A 14,685-nucleotide genomic window follows, 5' to 3' on the forward strand; every position below is an offset into this window, starting at 1 on the left:
GATATAAAGTCATTGGCGCGTTTGATTTGTTTTTTATTGTTAATTTATATTTTTAATATATTGTGATAATATGTACCAGATTCAACCTATATGTATATATCTTTTATTTTTAGAGTGGACTAGATATTTCCCTCTAACATTATAGCTGGTTATTTGCCATTGCATATAGATATTCAAGATATTTTTTTATGTAAGAATGAAGTCAAGGGTTACTTTATTGAGAGGCCCCTTGCCAAGCTGAAAACCCCTTTACATTGGTGAAGAGCTAACAAAGATAAATATCCCACTTTGGTGAAATTGGCAAAACCCTACTTATACATCTCAAGCACCTCAACACCATCGTAGTGCCTTTTCTCTGCTGCAGGAAATATAGCTGCAAACAGAGAACCAGCCTTAGCCAGAAGCATGTGGACATGTTGAGATTTTTTGCATTTCAATGCAAAGTTTTTGAAAGAGTGAATAACAGAATGTTATCAACAGTGATAGTCTAACTCTTTCTAGTTCTACCTCTTTTCAAACAGGTTTTGGTTTTGTTTAATTATAAAACTGTTCTCTGCTGCTTAAAAATTGGACAAACAGTTGTGTTAATGTAAAGTTTTAGTCTGAAGTTTATATTTGTAACACTCAGTATGTGGATTTTATTTAAAATATAGGAAACAATTATTGATTCTTTTTTCTTTCATGTAATTAGCAAGAGTCCATGAACTAGTGACGTATGGGATATACATTCCTACCAGGAGGGGCAAAGTTTCCCAAACCTTAAAATGCCTATAAATACACCCCTCACCACACCCACAATTCAGTTTTACAAACTTTGCCTCCTATGGAGGTGGTGAAGTAAGTTTGTGCTAGATTCTACGTTGATATGCGCTCCGCAGCAGGTTGGAGCCCGGTTTTCCTCTCAGCGTGCAGTGAATTTCAGAGGGATGTGAGGAGAGTATTGCCTGTTTGAATTCAATGATCTCCTTCTACGGGGTCTATTTCATAGGTTCTCTGTTATCGGTCGTAGAGATTCATCTCTTACCTCCCTTTTCAGATCGACGATATACTCTTATAAATATACCATTACCTCTGCTGATTTTCGTTTCAGTACTGGTTTGGCTTTCTACAAACATGTAGATGAGTGTCCTGGGGTAAGTAAGTCTTATTTTCTGTGACACTCTAAGCTATGGTTGGGCACTTTTTTAATAAAGTTCTAAATATATGTATTCAAACATTTATTTGCCTTGACTCAGGATGTTCAACATTCCTTATTTTCAGACAGTCAGTTTCATATTTGGGATAATGCATTTGAATCAAATTTTTTTCTTACCTTAAAGATTTGACTTTTTTCCCTGTGGGCTGTTAGGCTCGCGGGGGCTGAAAATGCTTAATTTTATTGCATCATTTTTGGCGCTGACTTTTTTGGCGCAAAAAATCTTTTCTGTTTCCGGCGTCATACGTGTCGCCGGAAGTTGCGTCATTTTTTACGTTCTTTTGCGCCAAAAAATGTCGGCGTTCCGGACGTGGCGTCATTTTTGGCGCCAAAAGCATTTAGGCACTAAATAATGTGGGCGTCTTATTTGGCGCTAAAAAAATATATGGGCGTCGCTTTTGTCTCCACATTATTTAAGTCTCATTTATTACTTCTGGTTGCTAGAAGCTTGTTCACTGGCATTTTTTCCCATTCCTGAAACTGTCATTTAAGGAATTTGATCAATTTTGCTTTATATGTTGTTTTTTCTATTACATATTGCAAGATGTCTCACGTTGCATCTGAGTCAGAAGATACTTCAGGAAAATCGCTGTCTGGTGCTGGAACTACCAAAGCTAAGTGTATCTGCTGTAAACTTTTGGTAGCTATTCCTCCAGCTGTTGTTTGTATTAATTGTCATGACAAACTTGTTAATGCAGATATTTCCTTTAGTAATGTACCATTACCTGTTGCAGTTCCATCAACATCTAATGTTCAGAATGTTCCTGATAACATAAGAGATTTTGTTTCTGAATCCATCAAGAAGGCTATGTCTGTTATTCCTCCTTCTAGTAAACATAAAAAATCTTTTAAAACTTCTCTTTATACAGATGAATTTTTAAATGAACATCATCATTCTGATTCTAATGACTCTTCTGGTTCAGAGGATTCTGTCTCAGAGATTGATGCTGATAAATCTTCATATTTATTTAAAATGGAATTTATTCGTTCTTTACTTAAAGAAGTACTAATTTCTTTAGAAATTGAGGATTCTGGTCCTCTTGATACTAAATCTAAACGTTTAGATAAGGTCTTTAAATCTCCTGTGGTTATTCCAGAAGTTTTTACTGTTCCTGGTGCTATTTCTGAAGTAATTTCCAGAGAATGGAATAATTTGGGTAATTCATTTACTCCTTCTAAACGTTTTAAGCAATTATATCCTGTGCCGTCTGACAGATTAGAATTTTGGGACAAAATCCCTAAAGTTGATGGGGCTATTTCTACCCTTGCTAAACGTACTACTATTCCTACGTCGGATGGTACTTCGTTTAAGGATCCTTTAGATAGGAAAATTGAATCCTTTCTAAGAAAAGCTTATCTGTGTTCAGGTAATCTTCTTAGACCTGCTATATCATTGGCTGATGTTGCTGCAGCTTCAACTTTTTGGTTGGAAACTTTAGCGCAACAAGTAACAGATCATGATTCTCATAATATTATTCTTCTTCTTCAACATGCTAATAATTTTATCTGTGATGCCATTTTTGATATCAGAGTTGATGTCAGGTTTATGTCTCTAGCTATTTTAGCTAGAAGAGCTTTATGGCTTAAAACTTGGAATGCTGATATGTCTTCTAAATCAACTCTACTTTCCATTTCTTTCCAGGGTAACAAATTTGGTTCTCAGTTGGATTCTATTATCTCAACTGTTACTGGTGGGAAAGGAACTTTTTTACCACAGGATAAAAAATCTAAGGGTAAAAACAGGGCTAATAATCGTTTTCGTTCCTTTCGTTTCAACAAAGAACAAAAGCCTGATCCTTCATCCTCAGGAGCAGTTTCAGTTTGGAAACCATCTCCAGTCTGGAATAAATCCAAGCCTTCTAGAAAAGCAAAGCCAGCTTCTAAGTCCACATGAAGGTGCGCCCTCATTCCAGCTCAGCTGGTAGGGGGCAGGTTACGTTTTTTCAAAGAAATTTGGATCAATTCTGTTCAGAATCATTGGATTCGGAACATTGTTTCAGAAGGGTACAGAATTGGTTTCAAGATAAGACCTCCTGCAAAGAGATTTTTTCTTTCCCGTGTCCCAGTAAATCCAGTGAAAGCTCTAGCATTTCTGAAATGTGTTTCAGATCTAGAGTTGGCTGGAGTAATTATGCCAGTTCCAGTTCCGGAACAGGGGATGGGGTTTTATTCAAGTCTCTTCATTGTACCAAAGAAGGAGAATTCCTTCAGACCAGTTCTGGATCTAAAAATATTGAATCGTTATGTAAGGATACCAACGTTCAAAATGGTAACTGTAAGGACTATCTTGCCTTTTGTTCAGCAAGGGCATTATATGTCCACAATAGATTTACAGGATGCATATCTGCATATTCCGATTCATCCAGATCATTATCAGTTCCTGAGATTCTCTTTCCTGGACAAGCATTACCAGTTTGTGGCTCTGCCGTTTGGCCTAGCTACAGCTCCAAGAATTTTTACAAAGGTTCTCGGTGCCCTTCTGTCTGTAATCAGAGAACAGGGTATTGTGGTATTTCCTTATTTGGACGATATCTTGGTACTTGCTCAGTCTTTACATTTAGCAGAATCTCATACGAATCGACTTGTGTTGTTTCTTCAAGATCATGGTTGGAGGATCAATTCACTAAAAAGTTCATTGATTCCTCAGACAAGGGTAACCTTTCTGGGTTTCCAGATAGATTCAGTGTCCATGACTCTGTCTTTGACAGACAAGAGACGTCTAAAATTGATTTCAGCTTGTCGAAACCTTCAGTCACAATCATTCCCTTCGGTAGCCTTATGCATGGAAATTCTAGGTCTTATGACTGCTGCATCGGACGCGATCCCCTTTGCTCGTTTTCACATGCGACCTCTTCAACTCTGTATGCTGAATCAATGGTGCAGGGATTACACAAAGATATCTCAATTAATATCTTTAAAACCGATTGTACGACACTCTCTAACGTGGTGGACAGATCACCATCGTTTAATTCAGGGGGCTTCTTTTGTTCTTCCGACCTGGACTGTAATTTCAACAGATGCAAGTCTCACAGGTTGGGGAGCTGTGTGGGTATCTCTGACGGCACAAGGGGTTTGGGAATCTCAGGAGGTGAGATTACCGATCAATATTTTGGAACTCCGTGCAATTTTCAGAGCTCTTCAGTCTTGGCCTCTTCTGAAGAGAGAATCGTTCATTTGTTTTCAGACAGACAATGTCACAACTGTGGCATACATCAATCATCAAGGAGGGACTCACAGTCCTCTGGCTATGAAAGAAGTATCTCGAATTCTGGTTTGGGCGGAATCCAGCTCCTGTCTAATCTCTGCGGTTCATATCCCAGGTATAGACAATTGGGAAGCGGATTATCTCAGTCGCCAAACGTTGCATCCGGGCGAATGGTCTCTTCACCCAGAGGTATTTCTTCAGATTGTTCAAATGTGGGAGCTTCCAGAAATAGATCTGATGGCGTCTCATCTAAACAAGAAACTTCCCAGGTATCTGTCCAGATCCCGGGATCCTCAGGCGGAAGCAGTGGATGCATTATCACTTCCTTGGAAGTATCATCCTGCCTATATCTTTCCGCCTCTAGTTCTTCTTCCAAGAGTAATCTCCAAGATTCTGAAGGAATGCTCGTTTGTTCTGCTGGTAGCTCCGGCATGGCCTCACAGGTTTTGGTATGCGGATCTTGTCCGGATGGCCTCTTGCCATCCGTGGACTCTTCCGCTAAGACCAGACCTTCTGTCGCAAGGTCCTTTTTTCCATCAGGATCTCAAATCCTTAAATTTAAAGGTATGGAGATTGAACGCTTGATTCTTGGTCAAAGAGGTTTCTCTGACTCTGTGATTAATACTATGTTACAGGCTCGTAAATCTGTATCCAGAGAGATATATTATAGAGTCTGGAAGACTTCTATTTCTTGGTGTCTTTCTCATCATTTTTCTTGGCATTCTTTTAGAATTCCGAGAATTTTACAGTTTCTTCAGGATGGTTTAGATAAAGGTTTATCCGCAAGTTCTTTGAAAGGACAAATCTCTGCTCTTTCTGTTCTTTTTCACAGAAAGATTGCTAATCTTCCTGATATTCATTGTTTTGTACAAGCTTTGGTTCGTATAAAACCTGTCATTATGTCAATTTCTCCTCCTTGGAGTTTGAATTTGGTTCTGGGGGCTCTTCAAGCTCCTCCGTTTGAACCTATGCATTCATTGGACATTAAATTACTTTCTTGGAAAGTTTTGTTCCTTTTGGCGATCTCTTCTGCCAGAAGAGTCTCTGAATTATCTGCTCTTTCTTGTGAGTCTACTTTTCTTATTTTTCATCAGGATAAGGCGGTGTTGCAAACTTCTTTTGAATTTTTACCTAAGGTTGTGAATTCCAACAACATTAGTAGAGAAATTGTGGTTCCTTCATTATGTCCTAATCCTAAGAATTCTAAGGAGAAATCGTTGGATTCTTTGGATGTTGTTAGAGCTTTGAAATATTATGTTGAAGCTACTAAGTCTTTCCGAATGACTTCTAGTCTATTTGTTATCTTTTCCGGTTCTAGAAAAGGCCAGAAAGCTTCTGCCATTTCTTTGGCATCTTGGTTGAAATCTTTAATTCATCATGCCTATGTCGAGTCGGGTAAAACTCCGCCTCAAAGGATTACAGCTCATTCTACTAGGTCAGTTTCTACTTCCTGGGCGTTTAGGAATGAAGCTTCGGTTGATCAGATTTGCAAAGCAGCAACTTGGTCCTCTTTGCATACTTTTACTAAATTCTACCATTTTGATGTTTTTTCTTCTTCTGAAGCAGTTTTTGGTAGAAAAGTACTTCAGGCAGCGGTTTCAGTTTGAATCTTCTGTTTATGTTTTTCATTAAACTTTATTTTGGGTGTGGATTATTTTCAGCAGGAATTGGCTGTCTTTATTTTATCCCTCCCTCTCTAGTGACTCTTGCGTGGAAAGATCCACATCTTGGGTAGTCATTATCCCATACGTCACTAGCTCATGGACTCTTGCTAATTACATGAAAGAAAACATAATTTATGTAAGAACTTACCTGATAAATTCATTTCTTTCATATTAGCAAGAGTCCATGAGGCCCGCCCTTTTTTGTGGTGGTTATGATTTTTTTGTATAAAGCACAATTATTCCAATTCCTTATTTTATATGCTTTCGCACTTTTTTCTTATCACCCCACTTCTTGGCTATTCGTTAAACTGAATTGTGGGTGTGGTGAGGGGTGTATTTATAGGCATTTTAAGGTTTGGGAAACTTTGCCCCTCCTGGTAGGAATGTATATCCCATACGTCACTAGCTCATGGACTCTTGCTAATATGAAAGAAATGAATTTATCAGGTAAGTTCTTACATAAATTATGTTTTTAGTCGATTAATCGAAAAAATAATCGGCCGATTAATCGATTATAAAAATAATCGTTAGTTGCAGCCCTAATACATACATATACACATATATATATATATATATATATATATATATATATATATATATATATATATATATCTATCTCTATCTCTATCTCTATCTATCATCTCTATATCTATCATCTCTATCATCTCTATCTCTATCTATCTCTATCTATCATCTCTATCATCTCTATCTCTATCTATCTATCATCTCTATCTCTATCTATCTCTATCTATCATCTCTATCTATCTCTATCATCTCTATCATCTCTATCTCTATCTATCATCTCTATCTCTATCTATCATCTCTATCTCTATCTATCATCTCTATCTCTATCTATCATCTCTATCTCTATCTATCATCTCTATCTATCATCTCTATCTCTATCATCTCTCATCCTCTACCCTGTAAGCTACTAGCCAGGCCAAAATGTTACTCGCCACTTCTAATCCCGCCCACACCACACCCATTACTCAACCCCCTCTGCATATTTTTTAGCCATTGTGAAACACATTATTGTGCATTCATTTTTAATGTTTATTATTTTATACCTTAAATTAAAAAAGGTTACCTACAGTAATAGATTAACAAAAATGAGTGCATAGCAGTTAGCAACATCACCTTGGTGGCTCTTGGTAAGACAACAGCTGGATAGAAATAGGAAGTTGTTGAAGTGAGAGAGTGCTGATAGTCATGGAAGGTCATAGCAGACCTGGAGATTTCCTTTTAATAATTATCTCCTCTCCCTTCTTTCTCAACTATTTTTCTCCTCTCCTCTTCAATCTCTTTTCTCTTGTAAGGTGTATCCAGTCCACGGGTTCATCCTTTACTTGTGGGATATTCTCCTTCCCTACAGGAAGTGGCAAAGAGAGCACACAGCGGAGCTGTCCATATAGCTCCCCCTCTAGCTCCACCCCCCAGTCATTCTCTTTGCCGGCTCTAAGCAATCGGAAGGGTAAAGTGAATGTGGTGGTAGAATTGTAGTTTTTATTTTCTACAAGCAAAAGTTTATTTTAAATGGTACCGGTGTGTACTATTTACTCTCTAGCAGAAAGGAGATGAAGATTTCTGCAGGGAGGAAGATGATTTTAGCATGTTGTAACTAAAATCCAGTGCTGTTCCCACAAAGGACTGTGGAGTACAAGAGAACTTCAGTTGGGGGGAACGGTTTGCAGGTTAGGCTGCAATAAGGTATGTTCAGTCATTTATTTCTAGACAAGACACTGATAATGCTAGAAAAGACTAATAAGATCCATCCCCATGAGGGAAGGGTAAGCTGTATTCAAAGACTAAGTATGGAATTGCTAGCTTACATAACAGGGCTAATTTATGCTGGTTGACACTACTTAATGGCAAACGGTTTTCTCTTGTTAAGTGTATCCAGTCCACGGATCATCCATTACTTATGGGATATTCTCCTTCTCAACATGAAGTTGCAAGAGGATCACCCACAGCAGAGCTGCTATATAGCTCCTCCCCTAACTGTCATATCCAGTCATTCTCTTGCAAGCCTCAACCAAGATGGAGGTCGTAAGAGGAGTGTGGTGTTTTAAACTTAGTTTATTCTTCAATCAAAAGTTTATTTTTAAATGGTGCCGGAGTGTACTGTTTATCTCAGGCAGTATTTAGAAGAAGAATCTGCCTGCGTTTTCTATGATCTTAGCAGAAGTAACTAAGATCCATGGCTTTTCTCACATATTCTGAGGAGTGAGGTAACTTCAGAGAGGGAATGGCGTGCAGGTTTTCCTGCAATAAGGTATGTGCAGTTAATATTTTTCTAGGGATGGAATTTGCTAGAAAATGCTGCTGATACCGAACTAATGTAAGTAAAGCCTTAAATGCAGTTATAGCGACTGGTATCAGGCTTATTAATAGAGATACATACTCTTATAAAAATGTAATATAAAACGTTTGCTGGCATGTTTAATCGTTTTTATATGTATTTGGTGATAAAACTTATTGGGGCCTAGTTTTTTTTCCACATGGCTGGCTTGAATTTGGCCTAGAAACAGTTTCCTTAGGCTTTCCACTGTTGTAATATGAGTGGGAGGGGCCTATTTTGCAGTTTTTTTTGCACAGCAAAAATTACAGACACAGCCATCCAGCTTCTTCCTGCATGCTCCAGGACATCTCTGGAGGGCTCAAAAGGCTTCAAAGTCGTTTTTGAGGGAAGTAAAAAGCCACAGTAGAGCTGTGGCAGTTGTGACTGTTTGAGAAAAAAAACAAAAAACGTTTTTGTCTTATTATTTTTTGGGTATTAAGGGGTTAATCATCCATTTGCAAGTGGGTGCAATGCTCTGCTAACTTGTTACATACACTGTAAAAATTTTGTTAGTGTAACTGCCTTTTTTCACTGTTATTTAAATTTTGACAAAATGTGTGTTTCTTAAAGGTGCAGTAACGTTTTTTATATTGCTTGTAAACTTGTTTAAAGTGTTTTCCAAGCTTGCTAGTCTCATTGCTAGTCTGTTTAAACATGTCTGACACAGAGGAAACTACTTGTTCATTATGTTTGAAAGCCATGGTGGAGCCCCATAGGAGAATGTGTACTAAATGTATTGATTTCACCTTAAACAGTAAAGATCAGTCTTTAACTATAAAAGAAATATCACCAGAAGATTCTGACGAGGGGGAAGTTATGCCGACTAACTCTCCCCCACGTGTCAGACCCTTCGCCTCCCGCTCAGGGGATGCACGCTAATATGGCGCCAATTACATCAGGGACGCCCATAGCGATTACCTTGCAGGACATGGCTGCAATCATGAATAATACCCTGTCAGAGGTATTATCCAGGTTGCCTGAATTAAGAGGCAAGCGTGATTGCTCTGGGGTTAGGAGAAATACAGAGCGCGCAGATGCTGTAAGGGCCATGTCTGATACTGCGTCACAATATGCAGATCATGAGGACGGAGAGCTTCAGTCTGTGGGTGACATCTCTGATTCGGGGAATCCTGATTCAGAGATTTCTAATTTTAAATTTAAGCTTGAGAACCTCCGTGTGTTGCTTGGGGAGGTATTGGCTGCTCTGAATGACTGTAACACAATTGCAGTACCAGAGAAATTGTGTAAGGGGAAAAATACTATGCGGTACCAGTGTGTACTGATGTTTTTCCTATACCTAAAAGGCTTACAGAAATTATTAGCAAGGAGTGGGATAGACCGGGTGTGCCTTTTTCCCCACCTCCTATATTTAGAAAAATGTTTCCAACAGACGCCACTACACAGGACTTATGGCAGACTGTCCCTAAGGTGGAGGGAGCAGTTTCTACTTTAGCAAAGCGTACTACTATCCCGGTTGAGGACAGTTATGCTTTTTCAGATCCAATGGATACAAAATTGGAGGGTTACCTTAAGAAAATGTTTATTCAACAAGGTTTTATTTTACAGCCCCTTGCATGCATTGCGCCTGTCACGGCCGCGGCGGCATTCTGGTTTGAGGCCCTGGAAGAGGCCATCCATACAGCTCCATTGACTGAAATTATTGACAAGCTTAGAACACTTAAGCTAGCTAACTCATTTGTTTCTGATGCCATTGTTCATTTGACTAAACTAACGGCTAAGAATTCCGGATTCGCCATCCAAGCGCGTAGGGCGCTATGGCTTAAATCCTGGTCAGCTGACGTGACTTCGAAGTCTAAATTACTCAACATTCCTTTCAAGGGGCAGACCTTATTCGGGCATGGTTTGAAGGAAATTATTGCTGACATTACTGGAGGTAAGGGTCACACCCTTCCTCAGGACAGGGCCAAAGCAAAGGCGAAACAGTCTAATTTTCGTGCCTTTCGAAATTTCAAGGCAGGTGCAGCATCAACTTCCTCCGCTTCAAAACAAGAGGGAACTTTTGCTCAATCTAAGCAGGCCTGGAAACCTAACCAGTCCTGGAACAAAGGCAAGCAGGCCAGAAAGTCTGCTGCTGCCTCTAAGACAGCATGAAGGAAAGGCCCCCTATCCGGCGACTGATCTAGTAGGGGGCAGACTTTCTCTCTTCGCCCAGGCGTGGGCAAGAGATGTTCAGGATCCCTGGGCGTTGGAGATCATATCTCAGGGATATCTTCTGGACTTCAAAGCTTCCCCTCCACAAGGGAGATTTCATCTTTCAAGGCTATCTGCAAATCAGATAAAGAAAGAGACATTCCTACGCTGTGTGCAAGACCTCCTAGTTATGGGAGTGATCCATCCAGTTCCGCGGACGGAACAAGGACAGGGTTTTTATTCGAATCTGTTTGTGGTTCCCAAAAAAGAGGGAACCTTCAGACCAATTTTGGATCTAAAGATCTTAAACAAATTCCTCAGAGTTCCATCTTTCAAAATGGAAACTATTCGGACCATCCTACCCATTATCTAAGAAGGTCAGTACATAACCACAGTGGACTTAAAGGATGCCTACCTTCACATACCGATTCACAAAGATCATCGGTTTCTAAGGTTTGACTTTCTAGACAGGCATTACCAATTTGTAGCTCTTCCCTTCGGGTTGGCTACAGCCCTGAGAATCTTTACAAAGGTTCTGGGCTCACTTCTGGCGGTTCTAAGACCGCGAGGCATAGCGGTGGCTCCGTGTCTAGACGACATCCTGATACAGGCGTCAAGCTTTCAAGTTGCCAAGTCTCATACAGAGATAGTTCTTGCATTTCTGAGGTCGCACGGGTGGAAAGTGAACAAGGAAAAGAGTTCTCTATCCCCACTCACAAGAGTCTCCTTCTTAGGGACTCATAGATTCTGTAGGAATGAAAATTTACCTGACTGAGTCCAGGTTATCAAAACTTCTAAATGCTTGCCGTGTTCTTCACTCTATTCCGCGCTCTTCGGTAGCTCAGTGTATGGAGGTAATCGGCTTAATGGTAGCGGCAATGGACATAGTGCCATTTGCGCGCCTTCATCTCAGACCGCTGCAATTATGCATGCTGAGTCAGTGGAATGGGGATTACACAGATTTGTCCCCTCTGCTAAATCTGGATCAAGAGACCAGAGATTCTCTTCTCTGGTGGTTGTCTCGGGTACACCTGTCCAAGGGTATGACCTTTCGCAGGCCAGATTGGACAATTGTAACAACAGATGCAAGCCTTCCAGGTTGGGGTGCAGTCTGGAATTCCCTGAAGGCACAGGGATCGTGGACTCAGGAGGAGAAACTCCTTCCAATAAATATTCTGGAGTTAAGAGCGATATTCAATGCTCTTCTGGCTTGGCCTCAGTTAGCAACACTGAGGTTCATCAGATTTCAGTCGGACAACATCACGACTGTGGCTTACATCAACCATCAAGGGGGAACCAGGAGTTCCCTAGCGATGTTAGAAGTCTCAAATATAATTCGCTGGGCAGAGTACCACTCTTGCCACCTGTCAGCAATCCATATCCCAGGCGTGGAGAACTGGGAGGCGGATTTTCTAAGTCGTCAGACTTTCCATCCGGGGGAGTGGGAACTCCATCCGGAGGTGTTTGCTCAGTTGATTCATCGTTGGGGCAAACCAGAGTTGGATCTCATGACGTCTCGCCAGAACGCCAAGCTTCCTTGTTACTGATCCAGGTCCAGGGACCCAGAAGCGACGCTGATAGATGCTCTAGCAGCGCCTTGGTTCTTCAACCTGGCTTATGTGTTTCCACCGTTTCCTCTGCTCCCTCGACTGATTGCCAAAATCAAACAGGAGAGAGCATCGGTGATTCTGATAGCACCTGCGTGGCCACGCAGGACTTGGTATGCAGACCTAGAGGACATATCATCCTTTCCACCATGGACTCTGCCTCTAAGACAGGACCTTCTGATACAAGGTCCTTTCAATCATCCAAATCTAATTTCTCTGAGACTGACTGCATGGAGATTGAACGCTTGATTCTATCAAAGCGTGGCTTCTCAGAGTCAGTCATTGATACTTTAATACAGGCACGAAAGCCTGTTACCAGGAAAATCTACCACAAGATATGGAGTAAATATCTTTATTGGTGTGAATCCAAGAATTACTCATGGAGTAAGGTTAGGATTCCTAGAATATTGTCTTTTCTCCAAGAGGGCTTGGACAAAGGATTATCAGCTAGTTCCTTAAAGGGACAGATTTCTGCTCGGTCTATTCTTTTGCACAAGCGTCTGGCAGAGGTTCCAGACGTCCAGGCATTTTGCCAGGCTTTGATTAGAATTAACATAAATAAAGAGAGAAGCGCTCAACCTGGGAACGAACAATAGCATAATAGCTTGCTCTATGGCTAGTTACCACCTAAGAAGCAGCCTCTTTTTGCTCAAAATGTGCCTTTCACAGAGAAGAACTTTCCTGAAGCATATCAGTCTGATCCTGACTTCACAGTACAGTCCAGCCCCGAAATACCAGGCAATCCCTCTCTGAACAAGAGAAACAGCAAAACCCCAAACGTACGTTTCGGCCTATTGTGGGCCTCGTCAGTGAGGTGCAGCCATATCCCTCTAGGCACACTGAGCAACGGGTCCACGTCTGGATTCCCGCATCACACTTAGGGAGACTTCCCAAAATGTCATAATTTGCATAAATAAAAAGATAGAAGCGCTCAACCTGGGAACGAACAATAGCATAATAGCTTGCTCTATGGCTAGTTACCACCTAAGAAGCAGCCTCTTTTTGCTCAAAATGTGCCTTTCACAGAGAAGAACTTTCCTGAAGCATATCAGTCTGATCCTGACTTCACAGTACAGTCCAGCCCCGAAATACCAGGCAATCCCTCTCTGAACAAGAGAAACGGCAAAACCCCAGACGTACGTTTCGGCCTATTGTGGGCCTCGTCAGTGAGGTGCAGCCATATCCCTCTAGGCACACTGAGCAACGGGTCCACGTCTGGATTCCCGCATCACACTTAGGGAGACTTCCCAAAATGTCATAATTTGCATAAATAAAAAGAAATTAGAATTAAGCCTGTGTTTAAACCTGTTGCTCCCCCGTGGAGCTTAAACTTGGTTCTTAAAGTTCTTCAAGTTGGTTCTTAAAGTTCTTCAAGTTCTTCAAGGAGTTCCGTTGGAACCCCTTCATTCCATTGATATTAAACTTTTATCTTGGAAAGTTCTGTTTCTCCAACATAGGTGTGTCCGGTCCACGGCGTCATCCTTACTTGTGGGATATTCTCTTCCCCAACAGGAAATGGCAAAGAGCCCAGCAAAGCTGGTCACATGATCCCTCCTAGGCTCCGCCTACCCCAGTCATTATCTTTGCCGTTGTACAGGCAACATCTCCACGGAGATGGCTTAGAGTTTTTTAGTGTTTAACTGTAGTTTTTCATTATTCAATCAAGAGTTTGTTATTTTCAAATAGTGCTGGTACGTACTATTTACTCAGAAACAGAAAAGAGATGAAGAATTCTGTTTGTATGAGGAAAATGATTTTAGCAACCGTAACTAAAATCCATGGCTGTTCCACACAGGACTGTTGAGAGCAATTAACTTCAGTTGGGGGAACAGTTTGCAGTCCCTTGCTGCTTGAGGTATGACACATTCTAACAAGACGATGTAATGCTGGAAGCTGTCATTTTCCCTATGGGATCCGGTAAGCCATGTTTATTACGATTGTAAATAAGGGCTTCATAAGGGCTTATTTAAACTGTAGACTTTTTCTGGGCTAAATCGATTGATATTAACACATATTTAGCCTTGAGGAATCATTTTATCTGGGTATTTTGATATAATAATATCGGCAGGCACTGTTTTAGACACCTTATTCTTTAGGGGCTTTCCCAAAGCATAGGCAGAGTCTCATTTTCGCGCCGGTGTTGCGCACTTGTTTTGAGAGGCATGGCATGCAGTCGCATGTGAGAGGAGCTCTGATACTTATAAAAGACTTCTGAAGGCGTCATTTGGTATCGTATTCCCCTTTGGGTTTGGTTGGGTCTCAGCAAAGCAGATACCAGGGACTGTAAAGGGGTTTAAAGCTTAAAACGGCTCCGGTTCCGTTATTTTAAGGGTTAAAGCTTCCAAAATTGGTGTGCAATATTTTCAAGGCTTTAAGACGCTGTGGTGAAAATTTGGTGAATTTTGAACAATTCCTTCATGTTTTTTCGCAATTGCAGTAATAAAGTGTGTTCAGTTTAAAATTTAAAGTGACAGTAACGGTTTTATTTTAAAACGTTTTTTGTACTTTCTGATCAAGTTTATGCC

At 40.6% G+C, this 14,685-nt stretch overlaps 1 protein-coding gene across 2 annotated transcripts in view; it reads left to right on the forward strand.

Annotated features, from left to right (window-relative positions):
• AP2M1 (adaptor related protein complex 2 subunit mu 1) overlaps window positions 1–14,685 on the forward strand; it is a 237,324-nt gene that overhangs the window by 117,175 nt on the left and 105,464 nt on the right. The window lies entirely within an intron of this gene.

This window comes from Bombina bombina, chromosome 4 (assembly GCF_027579735.1).
Source record: "Bombina bombina isolate aBomBom1 chromosome 4, aBomBom1.pri, whole genome shotgun sequence".
NCBI lineage: Eukaryota > Metazoa > Chordata > Amphibia > Anura > Bombinatoridae > Bombina > Bombina bombina.